This window comes from Pelodiscus sinensis, chromosome 14, assembly GCF_052426305.1.
Source record: "Pelodiscus sinensis isolate ZL-2025 chromosome 14, ASM5242630v1, whole genome shotgun sequence".
Classification (NCBI taxonomy): Eukaryota; Metazoa; Chordata; order Testudines; family Trionychidae; genus Pelodiscus; species Pelodiscus sinensis.
In genome coordinates, this window is record NC_143065.1 from 45,723,532 (window position 1) to 45,751,422 (window position 27,891).

Sequence of the window (27,891 nt, forward strand, 5' to 3'; positions counted from 1 at the left end):
CTCCTCCTATCTCCTCTGGCCATCCCCGATGCCCCTGACCCTTCCCCCCCCGCCACCTCGGCTTCCCATCTCCCCCCTTCCTCCCAGCCAGCCCCCCCCCCCCCAGATCAAGTGTGTCCGGTATTTTTTTGAGACTCCCTGGTAACCCCACCCCCGGCTGCTCAGGCCAGGAGCGCTTGGGCCACTGCCTGCCAATGCTCCAACCTCAAACCCTGACTCCCCACCCCTGCAAGGGTAGCACTCCAGCCACGGCTTCCTGCAGGAGAGAGGAGGAAACCCTGAGGCTCCACGTCCGCGTCTGGAAGCAGATGCCTAGGCCGCGGGCTGCCTCTGGTGGAAGCAAACAGGGAAGAGGGAAGCAGGCCCCGCACCGCCTCGGCCTGGCCCCAGAACAGCCATTTGCTGGCCCGGGGCCACTCACCATGGACAGGCCCCCTCCCCCAGCAGCTGGAGAGGTGGGAGTGGGAAGGCGGCTGAGGGTGGAGGGGTAGCAGGACGAAAACTTTTCCTGTAGGACGCAGACTGACGTCACTTCTGTCGTCCTGCAGGAAAAATTTTCTTTAACATACAGTAAGGATAAGAATTAGCTAAACTAAACATTTTTTTCTAGAACCAGCCAACATAGCAAAAAGCTTGGGAATTTACTTGTTAAATCACACTGCTACTAAAAGGCCCAGAGAGAGTTGTGAAGAATGATGCATTGCAAAGTTGATCCACATTGTTCTTCAGGCATAGCCACGTTATTTTCTCCCAATAAGCAGTTTTCCTTATGATATTTCATTTTTGCAGCTAAGCTCTACATCTTCTTCTTACACTCAACACATTTTTATTTTTTACACAGGGAACAAATTTTTTCAAAATATTCCCAGATATGCCCAGAAGCCAGGACAGTTTTTTATTGTAAAAGTGTGGGGCAATATAGAAAGCTGTGGGTGTGCTGAATAATGTTTTCCATTTTCCTTCCTAGTCCACTCCAAAGTTCCTTCTATGCTGCCTCTGTCCTTTCCTATATATTGTGTCTCTGTCTTCAGACAATGTCTTAACTAACTCTACCATGCTTGGCCCAGGTTCACCACCACATAACCACAGAACAAAAACAATCATATCCAGCCTGTGTCTGTCTTTGCACATGTCGGTCTGCTGAGAAACAGAAATTGAAAGCCCAGATCTTTCAGGAAGCAAGAGCTGGTTGTTAGGCTGGACAGACTAGAGCCATTAATTCATTTTTATGAGACTGTAAGCATGTTTCTGGTCAGATTTAATTGTAACTGATATTTTAAATGAGAAATTTAGTATTATTTTAAACACAATCAAAAAAGTTGATTTAAATAAACTCTGATTTTTATTTTTTTAAATCATTGATTTTTATCCACCGAGTCTTAGAGCAGTAGACCAACGTTTTCCCAAATTGCCTGATCTGTGCAAAAGAGAAGTTAGTTCAATCTCCACAGTCCACATACTGACACTATTCATAAAGATGTCACTTATTGCCATTATGATCACCTCGCTTCACACAGAGCAGTGAACTGCACCAATTATAACAACTTTCTGTTATTATTGACTTAGTCTAGATTTGAACCAGTGACCCTGGAAGTGAAAAGCTCAATATTCCATTAACAATCTCCGCAGCTAAACATTAATAAGAAACACTTTCAATGTAATTTTTAAATTATTTGGAACAGATAAACAGTACCACAAGAGCCAGATTCAGAAATTTAATTAGAGTAAAAATTATCTTTAAATTCCTTTTAGATGAATCATCCTGGTCAAATCAGATCAGCAAGTTTCATTGTTGTGGGGTGACCCAATTTTTAAAAACTAGAAAAAGCAGGGCTTGAACTACAGAAGTATTCATAACTACCACAAATCAACTCCACATCTGTCCCAGTAACAATCTGCCTTCTTTAGAAAGATGGTATCTTTTACAAGGAAAAAAGGTTTGTTTGTAACTGACAACTGTTCAGAAATTCTACATTTAGATCATTTTTCTAATCTACAAATCATACATTTCCATGCAGCTTTACCTGTGTAGTTTTGTTTTGTTTATGGTGCAAGGTTGGATGTACAAATTTCTTCATTAACAATGCATGGTCTCCCAGCCTAGAAAGCCCCAAAATTAAATTCTCTTCTTAGTTTATTTTTCCATACAAAAGTCTTCTACCTGTAATAAGTACACACTAAAATGATAAAAGGCCTTTGTATTTTGACTCAGACAACTCCCAAAGGAAACATGTTGAAGTTGAATCTAAAAATAATTAAGGTATCTCAAAACTGGCTGACTCTGATGTAGAAGAAAGAAAATTCAATATGCAATATATGTAAATACAGTACTATAATTTATGTAGGCTGGGAGACCATATGTTATTAATAAAGAAATTCACATCTCCAATTTTGTACCATATACATAAAAAACCTACATAGGCAAAACAATGGCCAGTGCATGGAAATATATGATTTTTTTATATCACAAGAATAATCTAATGGTAGGATATATGAACAGTGGTGGATCTTTCTAAAAGTCAAAATTTCTGGATTAGACATCCAGAGTGCTCTATTTTAAATGAGTGGATTAGAAACTCCACTAAAAACTGCACTATAGAGGCCTGTTGTGTTTCTGAAATGAACCAGCTTTAGATACAAGACATCTCTGGACATTTAATCCAGGCTGCGAGGCATGTAAAGGCCTATTTTTGGAAATCTTGTTACAATCCTGGTATAGACAGGTTGCTAAACACTTCCTGAACATCTCTCACAAGCTGTCATGGAAAACTATGACCTCATATAATAATTTTGTTAGTACTTTTGAACTGTTCATTACCTCATTCATGTAAGTAAGTTTAAATAAAATTAAAAGCTCAGAAATATAGGAACTTCCAGAGGCTGATCTTGTCAACAGCTACAGTTGTTCACAGGAGTTTGTTTATTAAATAAGCTGATATCAACAAATAAATAATTTATCATCTTTGACATATTTCAAAAGTAATATCAAAACAAAACAAAAACCTAGCATTATATGGCTCTGCAAATTATAAAGACTTAGGACTGGGTACCACAACTACCTTAATTTCTTCTGCAGAATAAGTATATGAATTCCCTAGAGGATCTCTATTAGAGGAAGCAGTCCAAACTATAAAATATAGAAAAAGAACTGTTTTGTTTTGTTTTTTTTTATCTCCTGTGACTACAGGGGGCCCTCAACTTGTGACGCGATCGGTTCCGGGGGAAGCATCACAAGTCAGGGGCATCCTAGCTCAAACCCTCATTTATGATAGGCACCATGCTCCTGTCATAAACACGGGCCGAGGACATAAATCAGGGGTTTCTGGACCCTTGCGTACTTACAAAAATGGTTGTAAATGCGGGAGGTTGGAACTTGGGAGATCACATCTCAGAGGCCTCCGGTATATTAAAGTCAATGATATCTTAGAATCAGCAACATCTTGAAAATATGTATGGATCTCCATTAACAACTCTCTTTCCTACTGAAGAGGGGCAGGAAAGTCTTAAAGGCAAGCTCAGATAAGCCACTTGTATACAGGCAGTCCCCGGGTTACGTACAAGATAGGGACTGTAGGTTTGTTCTTAAGTTGAATCTGTATGTAAGTCGGAACTGGCGCCCAGATTCAGCCGCTGCTGAAACTGACCAGCGGCTGACTACAGGAAACCCAAGGCAGAGTTGCTCTGCCCCGGGCTTCCTGGAATCAGCCGCTGATCAGTTTCAACAGCGGCTGAATCTAGACGCCAGTTCCGACTTACATACAGATTCAACTTAAGAACCCCAGGCGTCCGCAAGTCAGCCGCTGCTGAAACTGATCAGCGGCTGATTCCAGGAAGCCCAGAGCAGAGCAACTTTGCCTCGGGCTTCCTGTAGTCAGCGCTGGTCAGTTTCAGCAGCAGCTGACTTGGGGACGCCTGGGGCAGAGCAGCTGGGGTGCTGCTGGGCTGGTCCAGCTGGCCCCAGCTGCTCTACCACAGGTGTCCCGAGAAAAGCCTGGTCTACTCGGGGGGGGCGCACTAGCTGCGCCCCCCCCCCCAGCAGACCAGGGAGACGCAGGCGGCGGGACCGAGACGCGCCGCAGTCCCGGTCCTCCGCGTCTCCCTGGTCTGCTGCCCCCCCCCCCCCAGCAGACCAGGGAGACGCAGGCGGCGAGACCGAGACGCGCCACAGTCCCGCCGCCCCGGTCCTCCGCGTCTCCCTGGTCTGCTGCCCCCCCCCCCCCCCCAGCAGACCAGGGAGACGTGGAGCAGCTTTTCTCGCCCCAGAGAACACGGGCGGCGGGACCGTGGCGCGTCTGGGCAGTCCTGCCACCCGCGTCCTCCAGGGCGAGAAAAGCCCCGTTCGTAAGTGCGGATCTGACATAAGTCGGATCCGCGTAACCCGGGGACTGCCTGTATGCAAAAGGCAGTGTTTATTTAAAGTCTAGAAGACTTGCCCGGAGTTGCTCAGGCCCTTAATTAAATTAATTTTTGTTTTTTGTAAAATAAAATTAAAAGGTACATGATTCACTTAAGTCATTACTCTGGGGTAGGGCTGTAAGGGTACATCTATACAACAGTGTTATTTTGGAATAACTGACATTAATCCAAAATAACATAATCTGCATCTACACTACAAGCAGTTATTTTGACAATGTCAAGCAGAAGGACTTCTTACTCCAACTCCAGTAACCCTAATTTTACAAGGAGTAAGGGAAGTCAGAGGAAGACTGCTGTCTCTCAGACTTCCTGCTGTGTAGACAGCGCCAAAAGCTGAAATAAGCCATTTTGACGTAAGTTACACAATTGACGTAGTTCAAATTGCGTAGCTTATTTTGGCTTTAGCCCTGCTGTGTAGACGTGCCTTAAGATTTTAATGTATTAACCAATAAGCTGATGCACTCATAGCCTGTGGGGCGACTGGCAGCCGACAGGCACCTGTAGTCTGCAAGGTAGCCAGCAAGTTAATAAATAGTGGTGTTTAACCATGTAACCGATTAAATTTAAATGTTTCATTTTTAGCCTTTTTTCCATCCCTAGTTTGGGATGAGACTGGGGGTGAAGGTTTCAGTTTGTAGGCTGCCCCAGAGAGAGGACTACCCCAACCCTCTCTCACCACAACAACTTGGGGCCAGATGAGAAGCACCTTTCCATGGCTGCTGCAGCTCCAGCAAACACATGCATGTCCCTCGGCTGGGCAGGTCCAGGTTCACCTGCCCCCTGCACTCCCCTGCCAGAGTGAGGAATGCAGCAAACCACACTTTTCCCTCACTCCCTGATGAAGTGGAACAGCCAGCAATCTTCCCGTGCGAATAGGGAGTGAAGGGAGCTTCAGCCTCCCCGCCACACACACACCTTCCCTAAAGGGCGCCTGGAGGTGGGAGGCTGGGGGCTAGAGAAGTCCCAGATGGGGTGGTATGGTTTTTATGAGAAGCAATTCCATTTCAGGCGCATCTCATTTTCTTGGCACACCTGCCTTTAAGTTATGATAAGAAGAATTTGGTGATCATAGCTCTTGCCGTTTAAGAGTTCTTGAACAGTCAGACAGATGGATACACAGACAGACAGATATACAGATACACAGACAAACTCTCTCAAATATATAGTAGATGCTGGGAAGATAAACTGTACTGTGGTAAAGAATGTGTAGAATAGCGCCCCCCCCATGTGTGTGGTGGAAAGGTGAAATGCCTTGCAATAATGGGGTAAATAAGAGAAACTTGTTTGCGTGATTTTCATCCGGAAAAAAAAGTGTTCTCATTTGGTTTGATCTTCGCAGTGCATTAGCCACAGCCACATATTGCATATGACTTTGTTGTGCATGTTATCTTTTAGTAAGCTGATGACAAATAATATGAAGGACATGTTACCTTGTCTCCAATATCAATATACCCTCTCTTTGTAGAATGAGACTCCTTTAGAGTATACAAAGAACAATTTCATTATTTCCCTCCAGAAACACCTGAATTTTGTGGGGGAGAGGGAGAGAAAATTGGGTTTCACCAGAACCCTGAAAAAATTGTGAGCATAAAAAATGCCTTGCCCCATAGTGCAATTGGATTGGGAGTATATAAACCTGTATAGGTGAAAATCTTATCCAGTCTGTGGGAAGAGAAGAAGGGCACAACATACCCAACCCCTGCTACTACTATTTTACTATAAAAGTAAGCAGAGATGACTCAAAATATAGAGGAACCAGATCTGTTGAGGAAGATTCTGTCATTTTTATGTTGTCATTTTTCAGGGTACTACTTTTCTTTAAACACAAAATCACAAGTTTATCATTGTGCTCAAGTTTAAAAAGTTTCTCAGAAAGGAGGCACTATAGAACAATTAAATATTACTATTTTAAATTCTATAGAACAAAGGAACATCTCAAGAACTAAAAATGTAAACTAACTGGTATTTTAGTGTGATGTGTAACTTTTGGGATTTTTGAGTTAACATTTATGACAAACCTGCAAAATTAAAAAAATGCAAACTGTACTTGTGAATTTTAGGAATGTCAACATGTAGTTGATCATACAATTAACTAATAAGCCTATGCTAATCAGTTAATCTTGTCAACTACACGCATCCTCCCCTCCCCCCCCTTGCTGCCTGTGTATCAGCAGGAGCCAGATTTAAGCAGGCTGTAGGCAGGCTCCCCACAAGCACCAGATCCACCTACCCCTCTACAAAACCGTAGAGGTAAAAGTGACTTGTATTGATCAAAAATGGGCTTGTATTCTTTATTATTTAAGACATATAAAAGAGACCTTACTGTTGGTGGCTTGTGTAGTTGGTGGGGGTGGAGAGTGCTGTGGAGAGAAGAGTGAATTGGGGATGTTTTCTGGGGTTTATATTAGAAATTCAGATCTTTCCTAACATTGGAAACTTCATGGAAATTGGAAAGCAAGATAAATTGTGACATCATTAAGAAACAAGAGACCAAGAAGTGAGCACATATGAGTCTGTTTAAAATGCCAGATTTGTTTATTTTTGTTAACTATTAACTTCACTGCCTAAGAGACAGTGAAAGAAAGGAAGTCATCAATTATCACCAAATATTTATTTCAGGCCCTTCTTCACTATGCACCATGACTGAAGCAAAAGAAAAAAGCATAAGAGACAAGCTGTACAGAGTCATTCTGGAAAATGAATCCAAATTATATTATATACTAACAATATAAATTTCAAGTAGATAGGATATACTGCTTTTAACCTCTGTGTAAATATTCTTATTCAGAATTTAAGTAGCCTTAATTCAGTTTAGCTTAACTCAACTGATTTAAGAATAAGAGTATCCACACAGGGGTTTAATGTGGTCTAACTACCACTCTGAAAGTTAATTCAGATTAATTTTACAGAGGCTATGCCTGAATTGCCCTGCAGTTCATTTGGACCACTGCAGGTGTGAATAGCAAAACGCATCAATGTGTTCTGCTGTAATTCCCCTGTGAAAAAGATTCCTAATTCATATTAATGTTTTAATGTGAATTAAGAACCGTTTAGTTTGTGCATGCAGTGTCCAGACTGGGGAGTTACAGTGCAGTACTTTGGTGCACACAGCTGTTCACATCCCCATAGTTCAAACTTCAAGACAGCATAGACAAGGCATCCATGTTTAACAACCTGTAAGCGTTAAATCCATTTTGAAGAATGTTAGACATTTGTTTCGAGTTTCTTAGATCCTGTCTACAGCGAGCTTGGAATCAAATTTGGCTATTTTAGTTGGCTAATGTGGACAAGTTAAGAGATTTTTTTTAGAAGTGCATTCAAGTCTAGATTCAGTTTGTTTTAAACATTTAACACAATTTTTCCCAATTCACAGTTATGGACAAAAACATGTGAAGAAGTAATTTTAATTGATCCTGGTTTTAACACTTTCCCTAAACTCTGTACCTGCCATGAGCATCTCTCATGGTGTGTCACAAATGTGGACACTTTTTAGTGAAGATGACTGTGTGCCAACAAGCTCAAAAATCCCAGTATTTATAAAATCTTATTTTCACATACTTATAATTGATAACAGGTAGACAGAATAGCTGGTGGCATCAGACACACTCCAAAAAATATTTTATATATATAAAGAAGTATTTACTGCGGGACGACAGAATGATGTCATCACGTCACTCTGCATCCCAAAGCCCCTCCCTCTCAGCCACCCAGCCTCCTCCTTTCCACCCTTACCGGTACTGAGAGCCCTGGCCTCCATCTCTGCCATAGAAAACAAAAAGGAGAAGAAATATATGAAAAGAGAGGCTGCAAGAGCATTCCATTTGGAATATCTGTTTAATGTGAAAAGGAACCATTTATGACAAACCTTTATTTCATGACAGAAAAACCCTAGTTCATGCATTAGTTCAGGACACATTTATATTGTCCATTAATCTTTGAAGTTGATTATCATCATATATTTCTTAAAACATAAGGGCAGTAAATCAATCAACTGAATTTCCCTATCAAGCAGAAGTACCTTCTCCAATGGTTTGGTTAGCAGGATATCCCTAAATTAGGGATGTTAAATATTGGTTAATTGAATAGTCAATTAACCTCATGAATTCTTATCGGTTAGTCAACTATTCTATAGTCCCCGAGGCTGGGGCCGACAGCCAGTGTGCTCCAGCCTCACGCCCAAGGAGCCCCCTGCCACTTGGCACTGCTGCCTCTGTGTTAGAGGTAGCAGTGTGGGGTGCCAGTCGGGAGCTGGTCAGCAAGGGGAGCCAGTTTAAAAACCAGCTCCCCTCACGGACTGGCTGCCTGTCACTCTGCACTACAGAGACAGCAGCCCTCCAGCGGGAGGGTCTGAGCACCTGGACCCAGTGCGAGCCAGAACTGAGCCAGCTGCCTGCCCGCCTGGCTCCTAATACACTTTAAATGCAGAGCTGCAGCAGGGGTAGGTCCCAGACCCAGCGCAAGCAGGACTGAACCGGGCTGCTGGCCAGCCTGCTAAAAAAATTACTGGTGGGAGGGGAGGGAGAATGTGTGTAGTTTATAGCATTAACCAATAAGCTTTTGCTTACTGGTTAATCAACTACACTATTACATTCCTACCCTAAATGCAAGTAGCTTTTGATACTTATTTTAAACACTGGAATCGTATTTGCCCACTTTCAAATCCTCATATGTTTCTTCCAAATTTTATGATCTTTTAAACATTTCTACTAAAAATGCCAAGGTCCAAATAATTTTCTTACTGACTTCCTTGAACATCCACGGGCCTTGTCATGATAGACAAACAAAGTGTTTTGCAATCATGTTTAAACTAAATCAGATTTTAAAAGTACAACTGCTTTGTTTTGATTACAGTTTAGGAAGGTGTTAACTAGACTGAATTAGGTAATACAACCTAAAGTCACACCTTTAAATCTAGTCTAGACAAGGTTTGTAAGTACCTTTAAACTTTTAATAGCTATTTCTATTATCTATATATTACCTACTGTAACTTCCTGTATGCTGTTTCCAGAAAACTGATCTCTGACTTACGGCCTGGCCTCCGGCAATTCTATCCTTTTCCTCACAGAAGCAATATAACTCTTACACAACTATACTTTAATTATTCTGACAAAAGCTCTCATTTTCCAAATATATAAAATAAAGCATGTCCCCATATATACATACACTATAAGCATATTGCTCCAAACAGCCAGAGTACCTCATTTTGAGCTAGCTCTTTAAAGCAGCTGGGCCCAGCTCCCCAGATGATGATTTGGGCTTGGGCCAGTAGTTGGATCAGGTGACCAGGCAACTCATTAGAGCCCAAGTGCACTCCTTCCTATAAAAAATGAGCCTCAGAGAGCTGACCAATGAGTAGAGCTGTCATTTAATGCACTGAGATACGATGGCAAGGAAAAGAGGGAACTGGAGGGAATCCAGAGTGGAGCCAGGGAAGAAAAATCTCCCTACCTGCCAGCAGGAAAGCTGGAACTACCTGGAGGCAGGGGCAGAAGCAAAGCTCTTCAGATGAAATGAAGGAACCAAACAGATTACTGAAAACAGTGAGGACATTCTAGTTTTAACTGTTTCGTGATAATAAACTGGGTTATCAAGAAGGGAATATTTTCAAGCCACCGACAATAGCAGTTCTTGGAAGGAGATACTCTGAGGCAGCAAAAGGGTTGAACAACAGGTGAGGTAAGAAACTATTACATGGGGTAACTAACTAAACAAATTTAGGTCAGAGGTTAAGAAATATTGAGCACTTGCAGCTATCATTTATTTCTACTGTAGTTGCAGATACCAGGACAAGAACTTACAAATGTAATTTTAGACTAAGTAACCTACCTCAATCTAGCTAATGCTTTCTGAACTCCATTTAAATCTAAGCAACTGAACTTCAGTATGTGCAGAAATGTCTGTTAAAGCTTTAACTTGGTCAGCATTGCTTAGCCCTAATCCGAGGCAGATAACTACATAATATTACACCTTTAATGTCTAGTCTTTTAGGCCTAATTTTGGCCTTGTATACTTGCCTCCCTACTTGCATATTCCACAGAGTCTGAATGTGTTTTAGATCACCAGATTCTAAGCATGCACCTGACAACTTCACAGCCACCACAGAAAAGCCATAAATGTTGGAGCTTACCTAAGAAGGCAATCCTAAATTTATTTAGAAATTCCTATCATCCTTTTTGACACTCATTTTATGCCCTGTTTTTTGGGATGAGATGATTAACACTAGCATGTATCCTGGGGCATCACATCAAACAGGAGCTGGTAATTCTACAAACTGAAACTCATGGTTGAGCTGAAGACTGTGAGGTTTTTAAATGAGGTGAAGGCTCCTTTCATCATGGGAGTGGCATCTCACTAAATAATTTTATACCGTATTAAACTACATGTAGGCAAAGTAAGCAATACAAATTCAAAACTGGGTGGGAGGGGAGAGAAAACAGAACAGTTAAGTTTGTACCACACTTCCTCACCAATGTGCCATACGATTATGGAGATGCCTGGTGACAACTCCATAGTTAGCAGGGATATAAAATCCCAATTAAAAGGTTAAACCAGTTAAATGTTACTTGTAACTGGTTAACCATGATCACACAGCAGGACATGCGTGGGAAGCTGCTTTAGACAAGCCGAGCCCACTGCACCGCACTGTGGCTGGAGCACCCTTGCCCGCAGCATGGCTGACCCAGCTAAGCTGGACTGCCCCGCTTATGACACAGGGCAATTTTCCCAGCTAGACTGGAGTCTCCCCCTCCCTCCCACCGCCCATGGAGTAACACCTGAAGCACGGCGCAGCACGATTAGCCCGGCTGGATTGCCCAGTTAGCCCCTCCCCCGCAGCACAGCTAGGGATAGTCAATTTAGGTTAATCAGCTAATTGAATAATCAATGCAATTTGTATTGACTATTGGCTGTTTCTACACTTCAAAGGTGAAAGTGCTGCAGGGAGCACGGAGCCGGGGGGACTCAAGCAGTCCCCCACTGGCCCCATGGCATTTCAAAGCAGCAGCTCCACATGGAGCCCAGGGTCAGCTGGGAACTCAAGAGTCCCCGGCTGACCCCGGGCTCCATGTGGCGTTGCTGCTTTGAAACGTCTCAGGGAGCATGGCGTCAAGTTCCATGTGGCATTTCAAAGCGGCAGCGCCGCATGGAGCCTGGAATCAGCAGGGGAGTCCCCAGCTGACACCAGGCTCCACACAGCACTGCCACTTTGAAAGGCCACATGGAGCCCGGGGTCTGGCCTGGGGCTCCACATGGTACTGCTGCTTTGAAGCACTCCCTCCCTCCCCCCCCGCTGTCTCTTTCTGATAAAGGCAGCAAGGGGGGGGAGCAACTAGTCGACTAAAGTGTTGACTATCCAATAAGCATTTGCTTATCTGACAATCGACTAGTCATTCACATCCCTAGGCACAGCATGACACAATTGGCCTGGTCAGGCTGGCATACCCTCCTCTACACACAACATGGCACAGTTGGCAGTTGCTCCAGCTACGCTGGAGCTCCCCCTCACCCATGATGCAGCTGGCCTGTCCAGACAGACTGAGCCCACGGAAATGCTATAGCTGCACTGCTGTAGCATTTCAAGTGTAGACAAGCTCTTAGACAGTGGATCCTGATTAGATCTGCAGCAACATGTCTTGGGGAGGGAGGGAGGCAGGAGAGAGAAAATTAAAGCATTGTACTTAGCATTAGTTTTAGCAAGCCTGATTGATGGGGGCTGGGTTCTAATAATGTCAGCTGTCAGGAGCTACACTCACTAGATTTTCCCCTACAATACAAAGGATCACATGCAGCTACTTGCACTATACTTCTGCATCACACAGATTTGTCCATAGATCTGAGTGATTTACAAATTATGATAAATCATTTTAAAGATCAGGAAACGGAGGCACAGAGGTACTGACTTGTTCAGGGTCACATAGCAGCTCATTCACAGAGCTGGGAATACAACCCCAGTCTCCTGGCACGCAATGGAGTGTGACTCTACCATACTACCTAAAAGGTCCCCCCCCTTCCTCCTCAAATCTCCTTTCCCAAACAAATGGGTAAAACCAAAGCCACTTACAACGTTTTATACATGATCAAAGGCTTGTCTACACAAGGGCACCCAAGAACGCTAATCAGAATTAACTAAACGCATGAATTTAATATGGCTTAGTTAAACCACAAGCTCCACAGATGGTGCACTTTTTCATAATTAAAGAGATCTTAATTCAGTTTATTTTAATTAGTTTCCTAACCAAATTAAGGTCACTTTAATTCTGAATAAGAGCATCCACATAGGGGTTCGTGTGGTTTAACTAATTCACTTTAAATTTATACCTTCAATTAATCTGGATATATCTTTTCTGAATGTCCCTGTGTAATCAAACACTAAGAAAGCCTTGTTTGAACTAATCCCTGAAACTGACTTTATGGAAATCACACAACATAAAATGAAAAATGCCACCAACTGAAAATCCACCGGTCCCATTTTTTAAGTGATCACAGTAGGGATCTATGATGTGTAATGATCTTCTCCTCTTAATTTTTCAATAGCAGTTGAAAAATCAAGACCTTCCACCTGGAAATGTAAAACTGATACTAATAAATCCATTTTGTATTTTAAAGAAGTGGCAATGTATACAGTTTAACACAACCATAAATCAACTGATTTGCACTGATCTATGAAAAGCAAAACTACAAATAAAATACAAGTCAATACAGCATTCCTCTGCAACAGGCATTACACATTTTAGCATATAATAATCCACAATATTAAGAATTCTTCACGGGACTTGACATTTTGAATGCCAAAGGCAATGTGAACGAGAATCAGAGAAGGATTCTTCCAACTAAAAATTCCATCCTTAATTATAACTTCTTATGAATTTGACTGGGAGAGTGTGAAATAGGAAAGAAAAGCTCCTCCTCATGACTGGTAATGCAAAATGCTACTATGTGAAGTAACAGAATTTGATTCAGGCTTAGTCTCTCTCTTCCTGGGACAATAAGCGCAGGGAGCATCAGTGTCTGATCTGTTCCTGCATCAGAACAGCACTGTCAACAAGAAAGCTCCTAAGACAAAGTAAGAAATGGAGTGGAATCAAGAGGGAAGAAAACTCAACAGCCTGTCATAGCCTGTGAAGTCCTACTCTGACATCAATGCAGAACATAAACTGTGTGAGATACGTAAGAGCTGGCTGGTCAGGAGAGGCCAGGCTGAAATAATAAGCACATCAGCTGGCAGCAAAGTGGATAGGAACCAGAAGTTCCAAGGATGAACCGACAGGAAGTTAGGGAAATAACCAAAAAAAAATCCATGAGTATGTGTTATTTCACTTCTGAAAGCTCCAATTTGTCTTCCAGTAACAAACAGTACACAATTCTGCCCCATCCAAAAGACAAGTCTCTTAAATCTGTATTTGAAAGAGTTGTTCAATAGTCTAGAAATGGTGAAAAGCACTGCCGCGCAAAGGATATAGCTTCTGGACAAAATTGGGTCCCTCACATAACATGGAATCAAGAGCTACAAGTTCTTTAGCTTCAGAACACCTGTCCCTAGGAAACCTTCCCAGATGACTCCTCAGAACAGCTTTAGTTTAGCTCCAGAGAGTATCACGTCCTGTGGTCTTTTGCTAGAGGAAGGTTCATGGGACTCTCAAGGATGGTAAAACAGAAGAGACCAGAAAATAGTTTTAAGTAATCTATGTATATGGGCACAGCAGACAATTTGTCCATGAATGTTGTACACAATCCAAAAAAAACATTACTATCTACTCAAATACATTGTGTGTGTATTTTCAATTACTCTAAAAACTAACATTTAAATTAACATACATTTCAATTCTTCAACCTATTTATTTTGGGATTCTCTTCTCCCCCTCTTAAAAATTCTAATTAAAAACAAACAGTTTCTATTCAAAATTAACACTGAAATGTTGAGTCAAACAAGCAAGAGCTACGGGTTATATTTTTGCTGTCACCCCATGTGTATGCTGAGGCTGTTGCAGACCTACTGCAAAGAATCCCGTAACAGTGATTTCCTTTATACATAAAATAAATTGTGCTTCATTAATTACAAATTACAATAGAACAGGCCTCAGTCTTAATTTTATATTTCCTTTCTTTTATTAGTGTCACAACCTTAATTGGGGTAACTTGTGTCAAGAAAAGAAGTAAGTACTAATATGAATCATGAATAAGACTGCTACTGACAAACATAGTAAAAATTAAGGGTGTAAATGACTGAAGAGCACCATGTAATTAAAAAGGAAACAAAGAACACCACTCAGCTTGGCTATTCCGAAAATAAGCTGTGTCATCATGTCATTCTTTTGGAAAATAAAGTAAGACATTTTCACACAGTAGCTTGTTTCATCTTGAAATGTACACTCTGCTGAAGTAAAGTTACCTTTAGATCACTGAAATGCACTGGCATTTATAAAATAATATTCTTAACTTCTGTACTACACTTAAACAAGAGATTTCCAATAATATTACAAACATTAAAACTCTGAAAACCTGTGCGGGGCAGGAAAGGGATACTAAAGGCAAATCTCTGAAATGCAGTCATACCTGAGGCAGAACACAGTAATGATTAGGAACTTTATTCTGTATCCCTGAAGTCAAACTAGGACGCCACACAATACTTTATGAAAGTGAAGAATGTTTTATACAGTGTAAATACCCTGGCAGGAATAACAGAATTGAGAGAGGCTAAATGTAATTACCTGAATTTGTCCAAAACCCTGGGGCACACAACTCTAATTTTTACAAACTGTGCCATGATACTTTTAAAGTCTACAAATGGGTAAGACATATGTGGAAAACCAAAACTAAGTAAAACAAAATAGCATCACCAAAATCATGACGCTTCCCAGGGAAAATAACATCTGAGAAAATACAGTATACCCATTTGATAGAAGTAAAAAAGTAGTGGTGTTCTCTAGTGCTTACAGCATGTAATAATTACGGCTGCCACTGTTAAATATTCAATGTGTAATTCTGTTTAAGTCATAATCTCTACGCCTCAGTTAAGCCATGTCTAAAACAGGTACAATACAACTATCTTGACTCAATGTGTCATGACGCTTTAATAATAATAATACCCAACATTTATATAGGTCTTTTCAACTTCACAGCCCTTCACAAACATTAACTCATTAATCCTCACAACACCCCTGTGAGGTATTAATGTTCCAATTTTATAGATGGGGAAACCAGAAAAGATGTTAAGTGACTTGCCTGAGGCAACAGAAAAATAATGTATTAATTAATGCAAAGTGCTTTGAGATCCTTTCATAGACCACAGTACTATGAGTGGAAAGTACTCTATAATCATCAAAAAGAAACAGGCATATTCTCCAGTTGATCCTCAGTATTCTTTTAAAAATGAACCATAAACATAAGGGAAGCTGTGAACCCAAATATCATAATAAAACAGAGCAAAACAGGTACTGTACTACATCCCCCAAAATCATCATTATGAAGGGAACAAATACCTTCCATGCTGCATTCTTTGGTATTTCTTTGGATAAACGAAGTGATAGCTCTGATACAGAGCCCACCAACATTGTTACAAAAATGACTACTGGACCCATTCTATGACGCAGTCCCAAATATTCTTGTAAAAGTGAGCAACAAGCAAACCCACTGCTACACTCTCCAATACTGTAGAAGTGAACAACTGACACATTCAGTGTAGCAATGCAACCCAATATTATGATACAACCCAACTCAGTGATGGGGACATCATCTGCAGTGGTCCCCAATATTATCATCGTGAGTGAGACACATCCAATGTGGCATCCCCCACAAGGCTACCACTCCAACCAATATCATCACTCTACTCAGCGACAGGAATGTTCACTGTCACTCTCCCCAATATTATGCCTGTCATTGTCAGAAACAAGCACATCCAAGGTTATGTTCTCCATGATCATTACCAATAGAGACAGCAAGAAGCATATTGGTCACTGTACACCCCATTAGATTCAAGAGCAGGCACGACTCCCCAATGTCTCCGCAGTAAGAGCCAGCAACAGGCATGCACAGGCACAGAGTTCCCCAACATCCTTCAGCCCAGGACGGGCTCATGCCAGGCTACCGTGCGATCACCGTAAGAACGAGCCCCACAGCGGTGTCCAGTGCTTCACTCCCCACTGTAACTGCAACAAGAGGCAGCAACAGGCATATCCTGTGCTGCGCTCCCCACACTTCCCCGTGTGTGCGCGCGTGTTTGTGTGGAACATGGACTCAGATGCAGGCAAGAGAGCTACGCCCCCTAAACAAACCCAACTTGGGATGCAGAAAAGCCAGCGGCAGCGGGGGGTCCCCCGCAGGACACCCCGGCAGCGCCCAAGTCAGAGCATTACCCCCCACGCCCCCAATAACCCGGGGCACCCGGAGATGGGGGAGGCAGCTGGGATTCTAGGCGGAGTCGTCTCACCACAGGCCTAGGCCTGAGGGGGGAGCTGGGGGTGTCGGGCGGGAGGTGACAGCCCCCCAGCGCCCTGCCCCGGCACATGGGGGCGCGGCGGGGGGGGCCGGGGCCCCTCTCGGAAGGGGGCTGTGCCGAGTGGTCTCGGCGGTGGGGAGGGACGGCAGGAGCCCGGCGCGGCGGTGTCTCCTCACGCCCGGCACAGGGGACCCCCGTCGGGGGCGGCTTTCCACGAGGGGAGCCCGCCCCGCAGGCAGGGCCAGGCCCGGAGAGGGGGCGCCTCCGGGGCCACTTCGGGAGGGAGCCCCCCTGGCTCCCCGATCCCGGGCGCGACCCCGCGCTGGCTGGGAGGGGGTGTCAGGTACCTGTGGGTGCGGGGTGCCGAGGAGGCGGGCCCCGGTGTCCCGGGCCCCGGCGGCCAGGCCGGGCGGGCGCCGCTGTGTTTACACCGCCGCCGGGGCTCCGCAGCCGCTCAGCAGCCAGTCGCCATTTCCCGCCTACCGACCTGCTACACCGCACGGAGGGACCCGGATGGGAGAGGGGCCGCCGCGCAGGCGCAGCCCGGCCGGGGAGGGGGTCGGGACAGCGCCGGGGAGGAGCGGGGCCTCGCGCGGCGGACAGCGCCCGGGGGGGGCCAGGGGTCGCTCGGCCCGCGGGCGGCGCGCGCGGCGGGGAGCTGCCAGCGAGGGCGCCTCGCGCGGGAGGCCTCACGCGGGGGGGGGGGGCTCACTGGGGAGCGCTGGCCTCGACGGGGCTGCCTCACAGTGGGCGGGGGCCGTGAGGTGCGTTGCCTCACGTGGGGGGGGGCTGTGAGGGGCATCACACGGGGGGGGGGGGGGGGCAGCTGTGAGGGGCATCACACGGGGGGGCTAGCTGAGAGGGGCATCACACGGGGGGGGCTAGCTGTGAGGGGCATCACACGGGGGGGGGGGGGCTAGCTGAGAGGGGCATCACAGGGGGGGGGGGGGCTAGCTGAGAGGGGCATCACACGGGGGGGGGGGGGGGCTAGCTGAGAGGGGCTGCCCCACACTGGGAGGGTTCGTGGGGGGGGAGCTGTCTACAGGCCGTGAGGGGGCATCACACTGGGAGGGGTTTGGTTGCCTGGCACTGATGGGGTTGGCAGGCTGTGAGTGGGGGGTGCCTCTCACTGGGAAAGGAGTGGATCGTGGGTCAGGAGGCTCCTCACACCAGGATGAAGTTGGGGGGGAGAGCTGGGAAGGGGTGTCATGGGTGAGGACTGTGAGGGCTTTTTTGCCTCACAGTGGAGGGGAGGGTTGTGAGTGGCAGGGGCACCTCACACGGGTAGGGGCACGTGAGTGGGGGGGGCACCTCACACTGGGAGGGAGGGCTGTAAGGAGGATGCCTCACACTGGAGAAGGCCTGGGTCAGCAGTGCCTTACACCATAATGAGTGGGGGACTCATACTCTGGCACTGTGAGGTTCAGACTCCATTGTGATGAGTATGACATAAATATGTGGGTGGGCATATTAGAGACACAACCTGGGAGAGGTAATATCTTTTATTGGACCAATTTCTGTGGGTGAGAGGAGCTTTTGAATTTACACAGAGGTCAGGTCTGGGCTGGTATGCAGCCCTTTCCCCAGTTCCCTTAGGTGAAATGTAGTGAGTGGCAGTGCTAGTACTGACAGGCGCAGTCAAGACAGAAGCCTGGCTTACTGCTGATAGGAGGAGCAAGCAATACAGTAGTGAAAATCCCCTGTCAACATAGGAACTCTCATCGCTAGAGCTGCAACAAGTGGGACAAACAAGGCAAACTTTAGTGATAGGAGGATGCTGTAGAGAGACTGGAGAAAATAATGAGGTGAGCAGATTGAGGATACTGTTTACAGGCCTTAACTTTGCTAGAAAAAAAGGGTTTTAATGAGTTAGTTAAGGTAAATTATTTTCAAATTAATGGAGATTGCTTATCTTCTAGAAGTGGAAGGAACCTTGACAGGTCATCAGGTCCAGTCCCCTGCCTTCATAGCAGGACCAAGTACCATTGCTGACAATTTTTGCCCCAAATGGCCTCAAGAATTGAGCTCACAACCCTGGGTTTAACAGGCCAATGCTCAAGCCACTAAGCTATCATCCCCCCCCCAGTACTTTCCAGTTCTAGTATTCTGTGAGGGATATAAGTTTTGTCAAGCAAGTGCAAGTGTAGACACAGCCTCAATTCTTTTCTTCACTAGGGCTGCGTCTAGACTGGCATGATTTTGCGCAAAAGCAATTGCTTTTGCACAAAATCTTGCTGCCTGTCTACACTGGCCGTGAGTATTTGCGCAAGAACACTGACTTTGTAATGTATAAAATCAGTGGTTCTTGCACAAATACTCTGACGCTTCCGCTCAGGGATAAGCCCTCTTGCGCAAGTATTCTTGCGCAAGAGGGCCAGTGTAGACAGCCACATTAATTTCTCGCGCAAGAAAGCCCAATGGCTAAATTGGTCATGGGAGCTTTCTTGCACAAGAGAGCGTCTACACTGGCACGGATGCTTTTGTGCAAAGCAAATCTTTTGCGCAACATCATGCCAGTCTAGGAGTTTACAGTGCGATAACTAGTTGCCCTCCTTTCTACAAAAAAAATCTTTTGGTCATGAAAACATAGCTTTTAATTCAACCTGCTAACTAGGGTAAAAACTATACATTTCAATATTTTCATTAGGATTTTACATTGAGTTAATTGAGTAAAGAATACACAATTTTCCCCTAGTGAAGACAAAGCCTAAAGTCTAGGAGGGCTATGTAGGTTCTGAGCAGGAGGGTGAGGACAATTTATGGATAAAGGAGGACATCTTAGGTTACTAAGAAGACTGGGAAAAACAATATTTTGTTGATATGCTGTAGTGAAGATTTCTTAGGAGGGAATGCATTGGTTTTGCTATTGACTCTGAGTAGAAAATTGGTTTAATGTGGCTGGGGATAGTGTTTTGCTGTTTCTGGGGGGGGGGGGGAAGAAACAGTTTATAGGAGGTGTTTTTTAGGTTACTGGCAATGTTTGGACAACAGATCCTATTCCTACTGAAATTAGAAAAGAGCACGGTGTTTGTTGGCTTGACCACACTGGGGAGGCAAAAGTAAAATGTTCAGTCCAGAAGCTGCTGTCAGAATATACAGGTGGTTGGGGCCTACTCTGCTTGTGACAATAGTGAACGTTTCTGTGTATAGCTCCATTGCAGCAAAAACCCTATGTATAGCAAATATCTTGGTGCACTTAACCTGTGAAAGTCTTTGGAACTCTCCTGGGAGGAAGGTGCTGTAGACCCAATACATCATTCATTTTGACAGAGTCTGACAGCAGTATAACTCCTGTTCTCCCCCCCCCCCGCATATGTAGTGAGGGTGTGTGAGCGGCTGCAAAGTTTGTTGCTGTACATGTTTGCTGGTATTTTTTGTATTCTCAACAGTGAAAAAAAAGTTTATATAGATTCTTACATTTAAAGCTTAGTTAGAGGAGTTTGATAAGCCATTAAAATAAATGAACTGGGCTAGACCAGTGGCTCTCAGCCTTTCCAGATTAACTGTATCCCTTTCAGGTTGTTAATTTGTCTTTCCAGACCCCAAGATTCACCTCACTAAAAACTACTTGCTTACAAAATCAGACATCAAAATTCAAAAGACATAATCCACTATAACTGAAAAATTGCTCATTTTCTCATATTTACGTTATACTGTAATTATAAAAATAAATTAGAATAGAAATATTATTACATTTTAGTGTGTAGTTTATAGAGCAATACAAATAAGCCATTGTATGCAATTTTAGCTTGTACAGGCAGTCCCCGAGTTACGCGGATCCGACTTATGTCAGATCCGCAGTTACGAACGGGGCTTTTCTCGCCCCAGAGGACGGGAGCGGCGGGACGCCCAGATGCGCCGCAGTCCGCCGCCCCCGTCCTCCGGGGCGAGAAAAGCTGCTCCCCGTCTCCCTGGTCTGCAGAGAGACGGGGAGCAAAGCCTTGGAGCACGCCCGCAGCGGGACAGCCCGGGCGCGCTTGAGCTGTCCCCCTGAGAGCGTGCTCCGCGGCTTTGCTCCCCGTCTCCCGACCAGCAGACCAGGGAGATGGGGAGCAAAGCCTCGGAGCACGCCCGCAGTGGGACAGCCGTGGCACGCCTGGGCTGTCCCGCTGCGGGCGTGCTCCAAGGCTTTGCTCTCCATCTCCCCGGTCTGCTGGGGGGGTGCAGCTAGTGCCCCCCCCCAGCAGACCAGGCTTTTCTTGCCTACCCCTGGGGTAGAGCAGCTGGGGGCTGCCGGGTTGGTCCCGCAGCGTCGCTCTGGACCAACCCGGCAGCACCCCAGCTGCTCTGCCCCAGGCGTCCTGATTCAGCCGCTGCTGGTCAGTTTCAGCAGCAGCTGAATCAGGACGCCTGGGGCAGAGCAGCTGGGGTGCTGCTGGGTTGCTCCAGTAGCGCCGAGGAGCCGCGCTACTGGAGCAACCCAGCAGCACCCCAGCTGCTCTGCCCCAGGCGTCCCCAAGTCAGCCGCTGCTGAAACTGACCAGCGGCTGACTACAGGAAGCCCGAGGCAGAGTTGCTCTGCCCCAGGCTTCCTGGAATCAGCAGCTGATCAGTTTCAGCAGCAGCTGACTTGGGGACACCTGGGTTTCTTAAGTGGAATCTGTATGTAAGTCAGAACTGGCGTCCAGATTCAGCCGCAGTTGAAACTGATCAGTTTCAGCAGCGGCTGATGCCAGTTCCGACTTACATACAGATTCAACTTAAGAACAAACCTACAGTCCCTATCTTGTACGTAATCCGGGAACTGCCTGTAGTGGCTTTGCTAGCACTTTGTAGTAACCTGTTATAAAATTAGGCAAATATCTAGATGAGTTGATGGACCCCCCTAGAAGACTTTTGTGTATCCCCAGAATACATGTATTGCTGGTTAAGAACTAATGATTTATGGTCTTGATAATTTTGTTCTTTACAATAATTTCAAGAAATTTGCCTGGCACAGAAGTTAGACTTACCAGCCTGTAATTGCCAGGATTGCCTCTGGACTCCGAAGCCTTTTTAAAAATTAGACATGTTAGCTATCCTCTTGTCATCTGGTACAGAGGCTGATGTAGGTTATATACCACTGTTAGTACAGTATTGCAGATTGATATTTGTACTCTTCAGGACTCTTGGGTGAATACCATGTGGTCCTGGTGTCTTCTTATAATTTATCAGTCTGTTCCAAAACAACCTGTATTGACACCACAACTTGGAACACTTCCTTAGATTTGTCACCTAAAAAGAATGGCTTGAATGTGGGGGTTTCCCCTATATCCTCTGCAATGATGGTTGACATAGAGAATTCTTTTAGCTTCTCCAATGATCTTGTCTTTCATGAGTGCTTCTCTAGCTCCTCAGTTATCTAGTGACACCACTGCCTGTCTGACAGTCTTCCTGCCTGTTACATACTTTTTTTGATAGTTTTTGTGTTTTTAGCTAGTTGCTTTTCACCCTCATTCGATTTTTCATTGTGGGATTCGTTTTCCATTTTAAAAAGATGCCTTTTTGCCTCTCTAAACTATCTCATTTACTTTGCTGTTTAGGCATGGTGGCATTTTTTTGGTCCTCTTCCTATTTTTTTTAATTGGGGTATGCTTTTAGTTTAAGCTTCTGTTATGGCATTTTTAGTACAGGCAGTCCCCGGGTTACGTACAAGATAGGGACTGTACGTTTGTTCTTAAGTTGAATTTGTAAGTCGGAACTTGTACATATTGTAGGGGAAACTAGCTCTCCAGAGCTCAGTTTTATTCTCCCACACCTCACTTCCCTCAGTCCTTTATTCTCAAGCTGAGGTGTCTGCTGAGAAAAGCCGCTCCGCGTCTCCCTGGTCTGCTGGGGGGGGGGGCTAGCTTCGCGTCTCCCTGGTCTGCTTGGGGGAAGCAGCTAGTGCGGGGCTGCCTCACCCCATTTGTAAGTAGGGATCCGATGTAAGTCAGATCCATGTAACCTGGGGACTGCCTGTAGTCCTCATGCAGTTTGCAGGTTCTTCACTCTTGTGACTATTACGTGTAATTACCATTTAACTAACTTCCTCATTTTTGCATAGTTCCTCTTTCTGAAGTGAAATACTAATGTGGTGGATTTATTTGGTACTTTTTTCCCTGCAGAAATGTTAAATTTAGTTACATGATGGTTGCTGTACCAAGTGGTTCAGCTATATTCACTTCTTGTTCCAAATCCTGTGCTCCACTTAGGATTAAATCAATAATTGCCCCTCCCCTTGTGGGTTCTAGGACAAGATGATTCAAGAAGCAGTCATTTATGGTGTCTAGAAGTTTTGTCTGTGCATCTCCTCCTGAGGTGACATATACTGACTCAGTATGAGGATGGTTGAAATCCTCCATTATTGATGTGTTCTCTGCCTTCGCAGCCTCTCTGATTTCCCTGAGCATCTCACAATTACCATCACCATCTTGGTCAGATGATTGGTAGTATATGCTGCTGTTACTGTTCAAGCATGGACTTTCTGTTCATAGAGATTCTGTACAATTTGATTCATTTAAGTTCTGCTTTATTTGACTCTACATTCTTTCACAAATCGTATCACTCTCCCTCTAGTGCAGCCTACTCTGTCATTACTATGTATTTTATATGCCGGTGTTACCATGTACCATTGATTATTCTCATTCACCAAGTTTCTGTGATGCCTGTTATATCAATATTCTCATTTAATGTCAGGCACTCTAGTTCGCCCATCTTAATATTTAGATATGGTGTTCAGAATAATCATTTCAAGTCACTGCAGATAACACTGCATTTGTTTCAATAAATCAGTTAGTTTATATGCAAAACATGTTTTGAAAAATGTATTGATTCTTTAGTATCCAATACACTCAAAATAATTTTAACTAATAAAAATTCTGTTTTGTGCGTTTGAACTTGAATTCTAGTTTCTGTCCAAATGCTGCTTGACACAAATCAGAATTAAAAAAGTAATTAACATATAGTAAACAAGAAATGTATCATTCACCATTTTCTAACATTAACAAATATAAATATTAAGAATCTGAATAAATATCTGTTGCACTACATATTTGTTTAAATAAATGTGCGTAAGATGTAGTGTTTGCTACTGGTTGCAAAAAAAGCAGATAATTTAGTGTAAAAGCTATATGTAATTGCAAATTAAAATGTTTCAAAGGTTGCCAACCAATGAGACTCAACCTTACTTCAGAAAAAAAATACAGATGCAAAACAAGATTAAAATCAATTATTTAAATCAAGGTATCTTGTCTGTTGATTTAAATCATGATTAAAATTGGTGCTTTAAGTTGCTTTGATTTAAATTATTCCATCTTACTGCAGATAAAGTCTATACTTTGTAAATGTCTAAGCTTATTCTGTTGAACAAATAAATCAGATGATAAAAACAATTAATTTTGGAAGTCCCTACCAACTGAAGACATCCAGAAAGCAATTTTGGCACTACAGTATTTTACTTGGGCAGCTATCACAGAGGATCTCAGTAGCTATGGGTATGTCTACACTACCCCGCTAGTGCGAACTAGCAGGGTAATGTATGCATACCGAACGTGCAAATGAAGCCCGGGATTTGAATTTCCCGGGCTTTATTTGCATAAGCCGGCCGGCGCCATTTTTAAATGCCGGCTTGTTCGTTCCACGAGGCGTACAGATAGTTCGGAATGGCTTGCTAGTCCGAACTATCTAGCCCGTGCCACGTGTAGCCGCGCGGCACGGGGTTCAAACAAGCCAGCATTTAAAAATGGCGCCGGCCGGCTTATGCAAATAAAGCCCTGGAAATTCAAATCCCGGGCTTCATTTGCACGTTCGGTATGCATACATTACCCCGCTAGTTCGCACTAGCGGGGTAGTGTAGACATACCCTATTATGGTATAATTAATGTTGGGAAACATCTAGAAAAAAATCCAGAAGTTGTTTTATGGGAATTTGTCAACCACAAAATTCCGCAGTTGATATCAGGGCAATTTCCAGAATAATATCTGTGCATTAACAATTTACAGAACACATGAATTGCTGAAACAAGAAGAGCGAAAAAAAACCCCAAATTCTGTAGAAATCACCCAAATATGTATGAATATTATGCACACGTGGCTTTCTAGTGTCCCTTATTTTAAAGGATGGGTATATTTTGTGGGTGGAAATCTGTGTGGTAGGTTGTCTTGATAAGTGATTTTATTCAGTTTAAAAATAAACTATGGCTCGGAAAGTGATTTTGTAATAGTTGGTCCCTTTTACTAGATGGTTTGTGTTAGTATGTTTTAAGCATTCACTTTGTGACAGAAATCAACTGACTGCTGTCAACACTACAAAGAGCATATATTCTGATCTCTTCCAAATCGATAGGTTTGCCAGTTATGTTACAGTTCCACAATTGTGAATATATGAAGAAAGGATGCAGTTTGAGTTTTAGGATACCAAATTGAGCTTGATATGCGGAATACATTTAGTCTGGAAATCTTCCAGTGGATTGAAAAATCAAGGGTAGGTGAGGAGTGTGACAACAATGCCAAAGGATTACACCTTCACAAACTTTTCCAGGTCTATGTTTTAAATGCAGAATTATTTGGATAAATCAAGAGATCTGATCAATGACTATTAGTTGTATTGCTGATTTAGGCATGAATTGGAATTAATTATCCTAATTAAGTAGCAATGAGAAAGTTTGTCAAGTTATAGTGTTACATATTAAAGGCATCAAATTTAAGAAAGCCATCCAAGAAGTTATTCCGTTATAGCATAACATTGTGCCCTGTCACGCCGAACTACAGTTGCAAAGTTATTCTTCTTCAGTGCTTAGCCAGACAGTTGGCTGTAGCGATCATTCACCACTTGGGCTGTTCCTGTGCAAATTCGAAGTCTTGACAGTCTGAGAATTCAACATCAGAATAGACTTGATGAACCCATATAATAGAGGGTCTGCCTGTGGAGTGCCTGATGAAATCTGGGAGGGCTCTATACTAAAAAAACATCATCAGCCTAGTCAAGCTCTTTGAGCAACAGGTCACCAAACTCAATGCCCATGGGCCTGACGGAATGCTGCATTATGAAAGCCATTGCTTGACAAGAGAGTGCAGAGACCTGAACACAACGCTATCTAATGCCAGATTCTGATTTAAAAGGCACTGAGTCAGACGAACACAGACAATCGTTCCGGTAGACAGCTCTCTAATCAAGTCTAGCAGAGTGGTAGGGACTCCTATACCCCACAAGGCATTTCATAATGTGACACTATCTACTGAATCAAATGCAGCCTTAAGATCAAAATACATTGCATGCAGGGGCTTCTTGAATTCACAATGTGTGTCCAACAACAAGCATTTATTGTGCACCTGTTCTTCATGCAGCCTGACTGTTTGGGATGATGCTTCTGATGCAGCAAAGACTCCAGGTGTGCCAACAAAACATGCACCAACACCTTTCCTGGAACAGAGAGCAGGGTGATTGGCCTTACATTCACTGTGCAGTCCTTTGTCCTTATAAAGTGAAATCATAATGCCATCCTTCCAAGTGGTTGGCAGGGTTCCAGTTCTCCACACCAGATGAAAGAAGGCCGGAAGTGACTCTGCTACAGGATCAATAGCACATTTTAGCAGCTCTGAGAGGATGCCATCAGCACCGGCTGCACATCCATTTTTCAGTTTAGAGAAGGCTCATTTCGCTTCATCCAATGTTGGTACATCACTCAGTACAAATGTCTGGATCTGGAACTGAGGTGATTGTCAGATCATCCAGCTCTGAACAAGTGGCAGCTGAAGGATGCTTCTGGACACTGTGATAAAGAATGTCACCATCTGATTTACATGGATGGCCTTGGCTGTCATTCAGGATGCGATTTGCAGTGACTATCTCTTGACCACTGAAGTTGCAAATAGCATGGAATGCTAGCTTCAAGTCACCAAAATTGCAATAGGTTAATATTAGAAATATTACAGTGAAATAATTGTATTTATTGGGCACTTGAGTATCCAGAAAACTTGGTTAATCTGCATTGCCTCCTGCCATTATACCCTCACATCTTCAGGAGCATGCACCTGACTCTCGCTGTTGTGGGGCTTCTGACAGCTGGCATCGACAGCTGCTATCATCATCAGTGCCTCCTTCCCCCTCAGCCTGCCTTGAGCTGTTGGGAGCCAGATCTGCCAGAGGACTCCTGGGCAGCTTGTCTGTCTGCTGCTTAGGTCTGCTCTATGATTCAGGAGAAATGGTATGATTCAGAAGGAGGTGGGTGTTGGTTACCGCGGTTTCCTACAGGTAGGGGCAGAGGCAGAGCAATAAGCTCGAGAATCCGGCACATTCAATTAACTGGCAACTCCCATTCCCCATGAGGATTTCAGTAGGCACTTCACATAAGTATCTATTCAACTCACACAATTTGCTAGCATCATTATTACTGAACAATAACAACTATCCAGTCACAGGGAAATGCTCTTGAACAATTAGTTCACTTAGGCTACGTCTAGACTGGCATGATTTTCCGCAAATGCTTTTAACGGAAAAGTTTTTCCGTTAAAAGCATTTGCAGAAAAGAGCGTCTAGATTGGCACGGACACTTTTCCACAAAAGCACTATTTTCTTCCACTGTTTGATCTGAGGAAGTGGGTATGGCCCATGAAAGCTCATCATCTAATAAACCATCTTGTTAATCTTTAAAATGCTACATAGTCCTGAATTTTGTTTAAGCTACCCTAGACTAACACGGTTACATTTCTATCACTTGGTAGGTTAATGTGAGATGCTTGAAAACAGTTAGGGCAAGTCTCTACAGCGGGGCTAAAGCCGAAATAAGCTATGCAATTTGACCTACGTCAATTGTGTAGCTTAAGTCGAATTAGCTTATTTCAGCTTTTGGTGCTGTCTATACAGCAGGAAGTCTGAGAGAGAGCACTCTTCCTCTGACTTCCCTTAATCCTTGTAAAATGAGGGTTACAGGAGTCTGATTAAGAAGTCCTCTGGCTGGACATTATTTCAACATTATGTTATTTTGGACTATGTTATTTCAGAATAATGTTAGTTATTCCGAAATAATGCTGCCATGTAGACATACCTTTAGGGACATGAGGCAAGATGGTGTGTCTCAATC

At 43.9% G+C, this 27,891-nt stretch overlaps 1 protein-coding gene across 1 annotated transcript in view; it reads right to left on the bottom strand.

The window, feature by feature from the left end:
- The window catches only part of CTDSPL2 (CTD small phosphatase like 2), a 100,239-nt gene extending 82,753 nt beyond the window's left edge, over positions 1-17,486 (bottom strand). Inside the window, exon 1 of the mRNA XM_075896797.2 lies at positions 17,197-17,486. The gene's annotated coding sequence lies outside the window, so the exon portion shown is untranslated. The remainder of the gene's footprint in view (positions 1-17,196) is intronic.
- Positions 17,487-27,891: the final 10,405 nt, after the last annotated feature.